At 40.0% G+C, this 15,143-nt stretch overlaps 1 protein-coding gene across 1 annotated transcript in view; it reads right to left on the reverse strand.

Moving 5' to 3' along the window:
- Positions 1 to 15,143, reverse strand: part of SYK (spleen associated tyrosine kinase) — a 73,976-nt gene that overhangs the window by 48,837 nt on the left and 9,996 nt on the right. The window lies entirely within an intron of this gene.

The following is a 15,143-nucleotide window of genomic DNA, read 5'->3' on the forward strand; positions in this document are numbered from 1 at the left end:
CGACTCTCTACTAAGGGCTTGAACAATCTGCATGATCCGGAAAAACCTAAAAATTGTTTCTCTTTTTGGAAATTGTTCTGGAATATGAACTGGACTCTCAGCTACTAGTTTCTAGAATTTTCTAGCTCTGGCCCTAGCACCAGCTCTATCTCTACTTTTCCTAGCGTGGGAATGGACAATGCTGAGCTTCCTGGTTAATTAAGGGCATGATCCAATGGCTACAGAGGTCAAGGCTTCCTTTCACTTCAATGAGCTTTAGATGAAGCTGTAACTGGGGAGCATTATTTCAGATTCAGACATGTCATTTCCCCCTCACGAGCAATCACCCAGAGTCAGACCCTCTTCAGAGCCCTCAGGTTTTTAGCCAGTTTAATAACCCTGCCTGACATTCTGATGTCAAGTTTCTATGTTGTTGTTAATTCAGAAACCTAATGAAAACAAAGTTTCAGAAAACTCTCATTTTATTCTTAAAAAGTAGTAAAGGATTCTGAAGTCAGTCACATTAAGTGTGTAGCAGTCACAGGGCCAAAATTTTCAAGAACGCCTAAGTGATTTAGAGGCCTAAGTCTCAGTGAAAGTCAATGCTAAATGCAAATACAATATGCTGGTTACAACAGACACTGCCTTCAGCATATCTAGATACAGAAATGTAGGTTCCACGCCAATGGGGGCTGTGGGAAGTGGCGCGGGCCGAGGGATGTGCTGGCCGCAGCTATCCGCAGCCCCCATTAGCCTGGAATGGCGAACCGCAGCCAGTGGGAGCGGCGATCGGCCAAACCTGGGGACGCCGCAAGTAAACAAACTGTCCTGGCCTGTCAGTGGATTTCCCTGATGGGCCGTGTGCCAAAAGTTGCTGATCCCTGTTCTAGAATGATTAAAAATCCAATTTTTTTCAGTAAAAACAATGGATATAAATTATGGCTTTTTATTTTAGCTGCCTGAATAGATTTCTGGTATCAAAGTCCAAAGGAATTTTTTGTATATGGAAAAATTATAGGGATTCAATATTCTGCCTAGCAAGTATGTTTTAATATCCATATATATGTAAGCTTATTTAAATTCATTCTGCAATCAAAGAACATATAGTACAATTTGTAAAAGCAATTTTCTACTAAAGGAGAAAGCAGAAAAAGATCTTGGAACTTTATTCAACAAACGCTTAAGGAACTGTTACTTTGAGTTCACTAAAAATATAAATTTGCTGTTGTCTGTTCTCCCTTCAGTACTGATGACACATGACACCATTAGCTTCCTTTTTAATAAGCCCATTATGGACTGCCTAGCTAGACATTTTATTATCTGAATGAGAAATAGCTAGTTAAGACTCAACTCAAAGATAACAGAGGTGCTGCTTGTGGGTAGAAGAAAATATTTTGAGACTCTAGCAGGTGGCTTGTGCATGCTTATTATTCAGGAAGTACAGATGTTGCTTTTGAGACTGCCTGAATTTACGGGTCACCCTTGACTACCTTTCTCAGAATGGAGGCCAGTGCTGCAGTAATGGTCAAGAATGCTTATTGCCTTGTATTGCTTAACCAGAAGGTCCACCTGCTTCTCTCTGATGCACATCTCACCAGTCATTTATCTCTCCATTTTATCCAAGGTAGGCTATTGTCATGTGTTCCTAACTGGGCTTTCCTTGAAATTGATAAAATGGTCTACAACAGTTGCAGAATACAGCAGCTCACTTATTTCTCAAGGCCCTTCGTCAGCAGGCCATCACTATTCAGCAAAGCACGTATGTAGGTCATTAACTTCAGGCATGTGCTTAGGTCCCATTAAGAAGACTAGAGCATGTGCTGAGGTGCTTTGATGAAGAGGGATGGACTTAAGCACTTGTTTGTATACTTTGCCAAACTGGGGCCATACATCTTAGAATAGGAATGAAGGATTTATTTACACCTGCCCACCAAAATCTAAATTAGCTGCCGATACACCATAAGGTAAATTTTAAAATTTTAACATTAATACACTCAACCATTTATGTTGTATATAGCATAATTTACCTTATTTAAATGTAATGAAGTTTTCCAATTAAACATTCAAACTAGTCCTTTATCACTTTTTGAACCACGGTGTAAATTTCAGATACAAAATGTCACACTTTCAGTTTCATCCCAGTACAAGTTAAATGACATACCGCTATATACTCATACAAACTATGGTTCAACTCTCCAGTCACTGCCTGACCATGACCCTGCAAAGTATATATGCACATACTCAACTTTAAGCAAATGAGGAATACCAAAGTACTATAAATGAGATTAATCCCATGCTTAAAGGTAAGTTTGTGTACAAATACTTTGCTGGATCAGGGGCACAAGAGCAATTCCCAGTGGAGTCAGTCCCGCAAATATGCCCAGGAATAGTTCTACTGAAATCCATAGAACAACTCACCTGCATAAAGTTAAGCACAAGTGCTTCTGTAGATAAGGCCAGATGGTATACTGGGCCCATAGGTGCTGGAACTAGGGGTGCATCACTGGCTTGAAGTGGTTTCCATCATTTACAGCGATGTTTCCCAAACTTGGGATGCTGCTTGTTCAGGGAAAGCCCCTGGCGGGCCGGGCCGGTTTGTTTACAAGCCGCGTCCGCAGGTTCAGCTGCTTACGACTCCCACTGGCCACGGTTTGCCGCTGCAGGCCAATGGGGGCTGCGGGAAGCGGCGGCCGGTACGTCCTTCGGCCCATGCTGCTTCCAGCAGCCCCCATTGGCCTGCAGCGGTGAACCGCGGCCAGTGGGAGTCGCAATCAGCTGAACCTGCGGACGCGGCAGGTAAACAAACGAACTGGGCCCGCCAGGGGCTTTCCCTGAACAAGCGGCGTCCCAAGTTTGGGAAACACTGATTTACAGGATTTACAGTTTGGTTCAATGGCTTTCAGCACCCCTGCAGTACATATTGTTCCAGCACCCCTGTCTGGGTCCTGGAACTACTCATGCTCAGTCCTGGGTCTTTCAACAAAATAAACTCTTATTCATCCAGTTTAACTAGTCTCTACTGCAAAAAATAAATTATACACCCTGCATTTCTATTGGGTACTCTGAATCTAAGAAACAAGAACCAGAGGAAATGCTGCTTAGTATTTTGCAGTGAACAGATAATAACACTCTATACAAGTGGATATAAGAAAATTCATTAATTAAGAAGGAGATAGATGCCTCCTTTTCTTGTCTTTTCTTCTACAAAGAAGGGGGAAAGTAATTTAATTGACTGTAAGGACTGGTATAATGTCTGCTCATCAGAAGGAAATGGAGGCCCAAATTCATCAGCTTTATAATTCAAACAAAAGTTCAAGACTTTTAAAGAAATCTCTCAGGCAACATGGGGGATTATATCAACATAATTAAAACCAAGCAAAATGGCATGTGAAACAAGCTGCAAAGAATTTCATCTACCATTGTGGGCAATTAAATTACATATAATTGTACTAGCTGTTTAAATACATCATTCCTAGAAGATTTGGAATGCAAGTTATTCAAAGATTAATGAACATATAACTTTGTAGAAGGTAAAACAATTGAGAGGGAAGGGATACCACAGGGCATAATCAGCATTTAAGGCTGCATCTTCCTGTGTACAGCTTTATTTCTGCATTCTTTCATTTCAGAACACTGTCTTCTGCACTACACAAGAAAACATACCAGACCATGTGTCTAAAACCTTCTTCAACATAGCTTCCAAACACAACTAGGTAATATGTGCTGTAACTTCCATTAATTTTGTGCACTTTTGTATAAAAGGTTGACAAATTATTACAGCTGAAAACAGTATTTAAGAAAATGTACAGTTTTTTATATTGCACCTGTACCAATACAGAAAAACAGCTAGAGGGTTTCCATTCCCACCACTGTATATGCTTTAAAACCCAACTCTTGGAAGTGCTCTGAAATCCAAATAGTTAACCGGACTGCTATGAAATTTGATGTGCCTCATGGGGGAGGGCTAGACATCCAAATTTTGGATAATTTCACCAAGGGATTCTCAAGTTACAGCCCACCCTAAAAGCCCTAGTTTCCTTTTGCTGCCTTGTACCGTTAAACTGAGAGGTACTAATGACTGGATGAATAGGAGACCTCTCGATTGCTCTGAACTCACCCTTCAATTAACTAACTAAGTCTAGGTTAATCACATGTCCCCATCTAAGACAAACTGAGTGTCAGCTGACCGGCTAGAGTGTCAGCAGACCGGGATGTGAGCAGTCTAGTTTTGTTGTCAGGGTGGGCATTAGGAACCAAAGCCAAGGGTCAAAAAGGAAGGTAAGAACTATCTCTTTGAAACAATAAACCAGCTGAAATGTACCTGGTTTGGGATTTCACATGACTTTGAAATTCACTAAGGTTTGGGAAACATTATTAAAGTCATGGGCAGACCCAGAACCTTCTCTCAATCTACCTGGACTCTGATCCAGCAGACACTATCAGCCATCTGCCTTGTGCTATCTACTGGCATAAGAAATATCTCTAAGGATAGAGCAGGCAGCGTGCCCATTTCCACAAGCACTAGGAAATGGTCCCTTTGTTCTGCTGCTATTTGTGAAATGCTCTTTACTTTATTCTGGGGCCAGTGAGCCCCCCAAATATACTCTCTTAATAAACTGATATGTTTCACTGGAATTTGCTTGAGGTTCATTTAGAATTCCTGTGTTCATATGGACCTGAAAACTCCAAGTAAACTTTAAGAAATATGAACCTAGTTAAATAAATTCTGCCATTTTAGGTTCAGCAAAAACTAAAACATGTAATCCAAAAGCAGTGGATTTCACACAGGCACTTTTAAGTGATAACTTTCACAGTGTCTCAGGGAAAGCTAAACATGTCCAAGTGTCGCCTGGCTACTAAAACACATCCAGAACACAGAAAATATCTGCTATTTATTCTCTCATATAATTGTCATAGATACAGAATGGTATACAGAATTATTTGATGAAAGTAACTGCAGCTTGTTTTATTTATTTTGCATTTGCCATTACCATGTTACTGTTTTAAAATCAATAAAGGTGTTCTAAAATGAAATAAAAATAAAGGCAGTATTTTCTTGGTATCCATCAGAAATTTCAGATAACACACAGGATTAATAAACAAATCTATTAGTGTTGCAGTATTTCAGTTACTGACATTTCTTAGTTTCTAGGACTTTTAGCTATAAGGTAGGAGTCAGTATTTGAATTTATGAAACCCCATCTCTATGAAAATTCATCTCTGGTAGTTTTCCAAGGATTTAGTCAAAGCTTACCTGTCTGATTTTAGTATCTTGTAAAAGAGAGACCTCCTTTCAGTGAAAATGCTATATGCCATGAGGATGAGAACTGTTGTTGGCAAAGGAAGTGATTGGCTGTACAACCACAGTATAGTTCCTAGTCTAAATTAGTCACTGAATTGGTTTCTTTTTAGAAAATGAAGTACATGTGTTTAATACAATTTAGTAATAGGTGCATTTTCAACATAAAAATCGAAGAATGTGAGATTCTCCAGGTCACTTTCACCAGTGTGGTTAAAGCCCAAGATAAAGCAAAAGACTGAGTTGGAATTCAAACGAAGGGGGAAAAGTATGAACCAAAAGGAAACTAAGTTCAGAACCAGGACTCATCCCTACTGCTACACCTACAAACAAAACAGAAGAAGACTTTGCTAGCTTGTTGGGTTTTTTTGCAGGGGTGGAAGGAATATTTTAAGTTCGATTTAAACCTATATCATTCCATCAAGCAGCATCTTTCAAAGGAGGTGAGAAAGGAAACATTCTTCTATTTGCTCTGGAAGAAGAGCACTCACAAGAGCCATCAAAGAGGCTTCACATCTACTGGAGAACAGAAGCTCTTGGGCTATGCAGCTATATGCTACTTCTAAAGGGGTACTTCCGCCTGGGCACTGATCTTGGAATAATATTACCTAGCCCTTATATAGCATTTTTAGCATGCACATTAAGTATTATAAAAGGGCCTGTGGCATCCCCATTCCCAGCACAGAGTCATGAATTTGAGCTGGCTCAAATATCATATTGCAACTGAGCTAACTGAGCTTAGGGGAATGGTGTTGAAGGATGCACTGAATGTTTTTGGTTTGTCTTTCCTCTTGCAACCTCTAAGTGAATACTTAGGATCAGACTGTGACTGGCCCAGTGCAGGTGTTCAAGGAGAAAAAGAGGATGCAAGAAGCCTTCCTCCCAGCTTTGTGTAGCTGTGCAAGAGCCAGTCATTGCATGGCTAGAGAGAATAGGCAATGTGCAGAGCTAACCTCATCTGTGGCACAGGACTCACCAAGAGGCAGTGCCCCTGCCACCTCCCTCAGTACTAGTTCGCGCAGATGCTGGGCATGGAAATGAGCACATGCTCAACCCTCCCTTGGGGTGTCAGAGTTGGGGCAAGGGTGAATTATGCGAATGTCTACCAGAATTCCCCTTGAGGAGTCCCTCACATGCCATCCAGGCAGGAATGTGGCTTTGAGTTAAAGTTTAGCTCTGTGTATCTCCCCCAGTAGTGTGAGAGAGCATCAGTGAGGCACGGAAGAATTATGAATTGGTTGCAGGTTTACAGGCCAGATTCTCAGCTACTAAATATTCATATAGCTCCACTGACTATAATAGAGCTACGCCAATTTACATCAGATGAGGGTCTGGCTCTAGATCTCCTCAGTGACAGCTCCATCCAGAAGTACAGCCAGGAAAGAATGAGGATTATTAATACTATACAATGGCAACTGGGGCAGGGAGAACCCCCTTCCTAGGTAAAAATTATGTCGCATCCGTTAAGCCAAGATGTGATGATCTGTCTCCCCATTCAATTATGGCTCTGCTCTGTGGAAACTCCTAGGGATTTCATGGTCACAGAATGAGGAAGACAGGCCACTCACAGGTTAGGAGGTGAAAAGTACAAGAGACAAGGAGCTCATTCACAGGAGCTCTCTTCTCCTCCCAGGCAGCTCTACAGCCACTTCTCTCCAGCAAGCTAGTATTTCCCCTAAATAAGATGGTCCAATGTGGATCCCGTATCCTTAACCTTCTAAAACCTGGATAGCTTGGAAAGCCATGCAAATTACATTCTGGATAGGCTTTCTATATGAGTAAATGCATAAGTTTAATGTAGATAATAGTTGAAACAGGAAGTTTCTTATAACCGTTTCTGTGAAATACCCCACTGAGATTTGGTTGGTTACTCTCATAATGTCACCAGTGCATTGCTTTTCTGCATTTAGATGTTTATCTGTCCATACATGTAACAATCTCACAGACCTTTCCATTTCTCACTGCAGCTAGTGGACACACAAAAGCCACATAGTTTAACCAAGAGACAGCTACACACCCTGCACAGCTGCACTGTGAATGGCTGAAGACAGAATGCTAGGACTGGCCTCAGGGACATAGCATTAGTTCTTAATTTTTTAGAAGATGAAATAAAGATTGTTACAGCACACAAAAATAAGAAGTTCCATTTAACAAAAGCTGAAGATTTCTCAGTCATAACAGAAATAACAACAGCAAGAATCCTTATAGGCCTCTTTAATATTTATAATCCATTTATTCATAACTATAGCAGAGAATCACAAATTAGACATGAGTTTGCAAGGTGATATAGTAACTTTGATAGAGTTCAGTAAGAGTTTCTTCGGTATGCCTGAATTCTTCTTCAAGAATTGTTAGGTATATTCAGGTCAAGTGACAGTGTTTAAATGTTTGATATAATGGCACATAGATATGCACCGGTACAAAAACACACATGAAACGCATTAGACAACTTCTCTCTCTGGAGTTGTTCCTTTTACAGTGGTTTCCTACATAACTGACTTGCCTTTCTTTCTGGGATTCAAATACAATGATAGGATCAACAATCCAGTCGCAACTAAGAGAAGTTGATTATGGCACAAATCTTACCCCTCCTCCTAAACCACCGTAGGAGCCCAGTGTGTTTCCCTCAAAATCATCACTTGGCACCCTACCAAGATTCCATCCAGACTAATGTGGAGTGGGGGGTAATGGGCAATGCCAGGACAGGGTAGGAGAGGTGTGAGGGAATAGCCAAGGAATGCATAACAGTGCAGACCAGAACTCCATGCAGAGGTGCACATGCGAATGTGGAGGAGAGCTAGGGAAGATCTGTCTTCCCCAGTCCTCAGGGAACTATACTGTGCAAAGCCCATTTACTTCGGGACAGATTCTGGAACTCTTACTCACATGGAGTAGCACCTTAATCCGCAAGTAGTCTCATTTATTTCAATGATCTACTCATGGCATTAGGCACTACTCAGCATGAGTAAGAGTTTCATAATCTTATCCTTAGTCTTTTCACAGGGGAAAGTATTTGGGCCAGAGTGAGAAGGGAAAAAAAGTACCATAACAGAGGGCAGGAATACATAATGTGTGACTTTAGAGCTAGCTGCAGTCCATGAACCTTAAACTGCCCTACCTGTGAAACAGGATAGTGAGGACCAAGCTATCAAGTGTGGTGTTTTACTTATGGTCACTCCGACAACAAGCAGTGTCGATTATTGTGAAAAACGGAGTTAATCTGTAACAATTTTATAAATGTGTGACCTAGCTATTAAGATAACCCCATCTGGCTCTGCATTGGCTATTGGAATATGTGACTAGACTGGTTCAATTCAGTAGTCAGTATGGGCCTGTTGGGAAACAAAACAATGATTATAAATAAGATATTGCGGGGGGGGAGAGGGTGAAGCAGGAAAAATAATTCAAAGGCCCTTAAGAAAAAAATGAGTGGGCTATTAAGTGGAAAGTGCCTACCTACCCCGGGCCTGGCTCCCTTAAGATTAGCAGGCTTATATTTCCAGGCTGGGGCCCAAGATCCACAGGAAACCGAACTGTAAAAAAGGGAATTTGTAAGTGAGCAGCAGCTACTCAGAGCAGACACTGCAGGAGAGACACTAGGATAGAGAAACTGCAGCAGGGCAGTCTGCCCCCACACCTCCAGCCCAGAAGTGTGGGTACCTGGGCTAAGTAGCACTTACCAAAATGTGCAAGGAAATGAAAAGATCCAGGCATATAGACCTTTTGTTATTTTAACTTTGTTGGTTTGTTATATCGTTTGGGTGAACAAACAATACACTGATTTTGAAAAAGCTATTGTGAGTCACTTTAATCAGCTGCTGATCATAGGCTCTGCAAGAAAATTTCTTGCAGCTGCCAAATACAGTTAGGTCTGTCAGGTTAACACAGTTGGGAAATAGGGGACTGCAGCCCTGAGATTCAGTCTAAGACTGATTGAATCAGGAAACAAAGTCTGTTAACCAGAGGTCTGAGTTTAAGAGGGACAGCAAAGGGGTCTAAGTATACACCTTGCCCTGTAATTGTGACAATAATCTATCAAAGAAGATAGTACTATAAGCAAATATTATGGTTGGTTTAAATTTAAATATATATATATATATATATATATATATATATATATATAAGCAAATTAGGTGCCACCATGGATGGGTGGCTGGCTAAGTTACCAATAAGGCAGTCAGTGTTGCGTACCCCTGCCGTATGGCAAACAGCATAACATCAGGGAAGTAGGTCTTTCCACACAGACTGAGATCATATACACATCCAAAAAACAGAAATACAAAACATAAATTATACTAGAGTTTAGTGGCACATTAATTACAGTCACAGATAATACTAATTTGGAAGAAGTTACAGAGGAGCTATGTCTGTGTTCCCTCCCCATTATGACATCCATTATGTCCACCTATTGCCTCTTCTACTTAGGGACCATCTTTCTGTGATACATTTATATAGTACCCAGCACAACAGATCTGGCACCTATAGATGCTACCAGAATAAAAATAATAAGAAAATCAGTAAGGAGAAGAAACAATAATGCTGAAAGAAACCTGGGGACAGCAAGTTAGTCTGCTCTTGCAGCCATAATCTCAGAAGTAAAGGAACTGAATTGTGAGGGAATATTAAAAACGTGGCTAACTGGCAATAAAGTGGGGTTTTGCTTGATAAAATCTGTACATATTTGAACAGCGTGAAAAACAAGGGTGTAGAGGAATTAGTGTAATGCACAAGGATACAGCTGGGAGTAATAGGATGAAATTAAGAAAAAAGAAGATGTAGGCTGAATATCTTTAACAAAAACAAAAACTTTCTACCAACAAGATGTAGCATGCTGCAGTGGACTTCCAAGGAAGTAGTGGGAACTCTTATAGTTTGGAACATTTAAAACTAGACTGCACAAAATGAATATATGCTGACAGGGACAAGCCTCTCTTAGCAAAAACATCATTCAACAGATCTTTTACAACTTTAACTTTCACAATTATCTGATTACATATTGAAGAGAAATTTGAATAGCATTAGTGTACAACTTTTTCCTAAAATATTTTATGCACGACTGCTTCCTATATTACTCTTCCAAACGAATTAGATACTGATTTTGAGGAATTCCTTTGTACTCAAAATGATAAGTCAGTATATGTAGGATTTTGGCCTAGTTAATATTCTTTCAAGCAAAATTAGCTAATTTGCAAACAGTACTCCAATTTTTGGTCTAACAACTAGGTGTATATTTTCTCCTTATATAACACCCATTAATACTTAAAGGAGTTAAACATGCTTCTAAAGGAGAATATATATTTGGTGGCAGTTTCAACACTAGCCGATCCAGCTGTGAGCATTTCATACCTGCTCTGCATCAGCCTCTATTCTGTAGTGAACTGGTGTGACAGATTATTAAAAACACGAAGCGATAGCACTTTGCTATTTGTAAGTAAAAGGAGCCCGATCCTCAGCTACTGTAAATTAATAGCTCTGTTGAAATCAATAAAGGTATGTCAACAGAGACCAGCTGAAGATCTGGACCAAGATGAAATATACAGTATATTACACATCACTCTGGCCTCACATCAGAACAACCTGGTTAATGCATTAAAGTCCATAAACTGCCCTTGATCCATGGACAGAAAAAGTGTAGTAGGATTAGCATGCAAGGGAACACCCGCAATATAACATTTATAACACACAAGGATAACATCCAAATATTTCTCACCATTAGCTATCTATATCTGTGAATTGTGTGTGGATTGAGGTTAATATATAGTCCATAGAATTCTTTAATACTACCTTTGATGCTGTTGTAAATTGGGGTAGATACAGAGGTGCTATAAATCCATACTTATTTTTTCCACTTTGAAAGCAGAAACTTACATTTTTACAGTATTTTTAACAAGTATGATGGATTTAAAATATCAGTAAGTCAATTCTCATTTCTCATCTTCATATTTTTCACACATGACATATTATGATTACTAGTAACTTTCCTGTGCCTAGATTATATTGTTTAGATTATATTGTTAATTTGGTTCAGGATTACCTTTGTTTTCACTGTCTACTATAAAAGTGAGTTTTTATTCACAATAAGCCCAAGGAAAGGAAAAAGGGAAAATTATCCAGAAGTTGAGGAACTTAGTAGCTGTTTAATAATATGCAGTTTAGGAGAGTAACTGAAACTCAGCCATGCAAACTGGAATGACTACTTTTTCTATTTATTACACAAAATCCCTGGGATCCTTAATGATCACAAGCGGTCAAGAGTTAGATTTTATATCTCATCCAATAGACGGCACTTCCTCACAATGCCCCTGAACATCATGCTGAAACATAGTTCAATACTGATTCAGGGGAAAGAGTGACCTCCATGGGATCCACAATAAATTTCATGTAGCACACTGGGGTTTCCTTGGAGGGCTGACTGCATTATGTATGAAAGCCTAAGGCAGTATGTTTGCAGACTTCACCCAGTGCTTCTCCACCCACCTCAAAGCCTGCAGTCACCTTCACCCTTTCCCCCACCCCACCCGCCCAACATTTGGTTTCCCTGCTCTCAGTGGCAATAAAGCAACTGGTAGATAGCGATCTTACTCTTGACCCAAAGTAGTTCCGACCACTTCCATCCTCTTTGATCGCTTTAAGTACTAGGCTATTGTTTCTGACTCCAGTATCACCTAACTTCTATTGCAAATGTTCAATTACTCTTTATTTGTCTCTGCTGTTGATTGTAATTCAAACTCTAAGATACTCCTTTCTTGGGTACCAAAAACTTTCCTCATTGCATAGCATGCTGTCCTTTGCACCTCTGATTGCTACATTCTGAAAGTCTATTGACAACCCTAATAGCAAGTTCCATTTTTACCACTGCCTCAACACTTACTCTGCTTCCATACTTTTGAGATAAAAATCATCTTGTTTGAGGGATACCCTTCCTGTGCATTTTCATACTTTAAAGTAGTTGAGTTTCAGTTACATTCACCCTTAACTTTGAATTGCCTGAATTTCTTGTGGTTGCTTCTAAGCTGTAAATGTTCCTGTAAGCCTTTAAAAAAAATAATTTAGGATAGTGATGTGTATTCTTAAACATAACTCCAATTTAATTAAGTTTTGGACTGGGAACAGGACATACTATATGCTGACTCTTATACAGAAGAAGATCTTTGAACCACTAGTCATATCTTGGACCCAAAGTTCCTCTTTACTGAAGTCAATGGGAGCTTTGCCTTTGACATCATTGGGAGCAGGAATGAGTTTAAGGTAATCTCATGTCTCTGAAATTTGGGAATGTCCTTGTGTTCAGCACCTGTCCCAGTGTATTTTCTCAGATATACAGAAAACAGTGTTTTTTCCTGGTTTTTTTGTGACACATCATGGACAGCCCTTCTCCTGGCCTTTCACATATTGCAGTATTGCCAACCCCAAGCATTCAAAAATCATGAACGGGTCCAAAAAATAATGATATGTTAAAGAAAAAACATTTTGTGTTTGCCTTCTGGTCTCTGAGCCTTTTGGGTTCACATTGTCAAGCTTTTCTCTGCAAGCACATGGACTAGAAACTTCCTTTTTATTTTAAGTGAAAGTTGAGATTCTCATGTAATCTGATGACTCCAGGAGATGGGGATTTAAAAAGAAATAGCAAACATCACAAGAGTTGGCAACACTGTACCTCCCACCAATAGGGTGAGTAGAAACCCTGGGGGATGAATAGCTCAGTGGTTTGAGCGTTGGCCTGCTAAACCCAGGGTTGTGAGTTCAATCCTTGACGGGACCATTTAGGGATCTGGGACAAAAATTCGGGATTGGTCCTGCTTTGAGCAGGGGGTTAGACTAGATGACCTCCTGAGGTCCCTTCCAACCCTGATATTCTATGATACCTGGAAAAAAAACAAGAATTTCCTGATTTTTTTGAGAGCTCTCCTGGCTTTGGGTTATAAAAAAATGGGACTGGTTTTGACATTTATAAAGCTGTTTCAGTGCTACTCCTAGTGCTTCTGTGCTGAAGCTGGGGAGAGGAGAGAGAGGAGCAGAACCTCACCTCACCTCAACCCCCCCCTTTTGATCCCAAAATTCTCCCACTTGAATCTTCACCTCCCCAACAAGACCATGACTGGTGGACTCTCCCCTCTCCCACAACCCTTTGACAGGTGTTGGTTTGAAAATCATGTCATCCTAATCAGGTCCTTTAAATAAAGCAAGTTATTGAAAAATTGCCTGGCATTTGTGCCTCACATAGTGAGTGTCCCCTTGATTATATCTTTTTTCAGTGGGGCAAGAGTAGGGCCCTACTATTTCCTTTTACATTTAGTTTAAAATATTACTTCTGCTTTTTTAAAAACAAATCACATATTTAGTGGTTATTAAATCATCCTTTTGCTACCTGCCTAGAGAATACTTATGCTGACATGAAGCATCCAGTGCCTCTGGCAGAAAGATGCCCTCTATGAAAGCAAACATTTCATCTGGGACACAAATTGCAACATTTGGATAGAAGAATGATCCCTTATAGGCAAAACGATTTTCAATGCATGGTATCCACTCTGCCAGCTGCCAAAATTAGGACCTGATGGGGATTTGCTAATGCTGAACGGAAAGCATTTCAGTTATTTCTGGTGGACTGTCCTGTAGACTGGCTACTCCTCAATACTTGCACATGAATGAGATTTTCCTGTGCATTGACAATTAAACAAGCATACCAAATACACCAGCACCACAGAGATGTGTAATGGGTTTGACACTAGACCCAGTGCACAGCTTGAGTAAATGGGGTGGAAAAGGAGCAGGATTTGCCTCTAGTTGCACACACAGAACTCTCATTGACTCCAACTGATGTTGTGTGTTCACAATGATTACATTGTAATAATGTTCATTAACTCTTATTCTACGATCAAGCTGACAATACTGACAAAGCCTGTATTGGGGAGCACAGTAATATAATCAGTTCATGGAACCAACAGCCAACCTTAATTCTTAAAGAATTATTGAACTAAATTACAGTATATGCAAGCAAGACTTTTTATGATACCTTGTGTCCATTTTTTGTTATGAATTCAGTTCCACTGTAGGCAAAACACTTGTTTTCTAAAATTGTTACACTATCATACAGTGTATTGTCATACACTGAATAATAATACTATATAATGTAATAAGCATAATTACGTATGTATTGTAAAGTCTGAGAATATATATATATATATATACAATTATGGGCCCAATTTTGCTCTTGTCAAAGACAGAGGCAGAGCTACCACTGACTTCAAATAGAGCAGGTTCAGGCTGATTGATCTCGAGCTTTGGATCAGGCCCAATGGAAGACTTTCCATTGACTTCATTTAAACCCATAGTGAGTATTAGAGGCATAAACTCATATTTTGAGATTTTAAATAACAAAGACATAAATGTTTGCCCAAGGCTGAATCTGAATATATAATATACTGTAGTCCCAGAGAGAACTTTTCAAGCCAAGTTTAGTTTAAAACAATTAATTCTATGATACAGCAAGCACTTGGAGGCAGAACACTGCAGAGAACTGTACAAAAACAATAAGAAGATAAAAACATACGAATGGCCATACTGGGTCAGACCAAAGGTCCATCTAGCCCAGTATCCCATCTTCCGACAGTGGCCAAAGCCAGGTATCCCAGAGAGAATGAACAGACAAGTGATCTATCCCGTCACCCATTCCCAGCTTCTGGCAAACAGAGGCTAGGAACACCATTCCTGCCCATCCTGACTAATAGCCATTGATGGACCTATCCTCCATGAACTTATCTAGTTCTTTTTTGAACCCTGCCATAGTCTTGGCCTTCACAACATCCTCTGGCAAGGAGTTCCACAGGTTGACTAAGTGTGACTTCCTTTTGTTTATTTTAAACCC

Source organism: Eretmochelys imbricata, chromosome 5, assembly GCF_965152235.1.
Source record: "Eretmochelys imbricata isolate rEreImb1 chromosome 5, rEreImb1.hap1, whole genome shotgun sequence".
NCBI classification, from domain to species: Eukaryota; Metazoa; Chordata; order Testudines; family Cheloniidae; genus Eretmochelys; species Eretmochelys imbricata.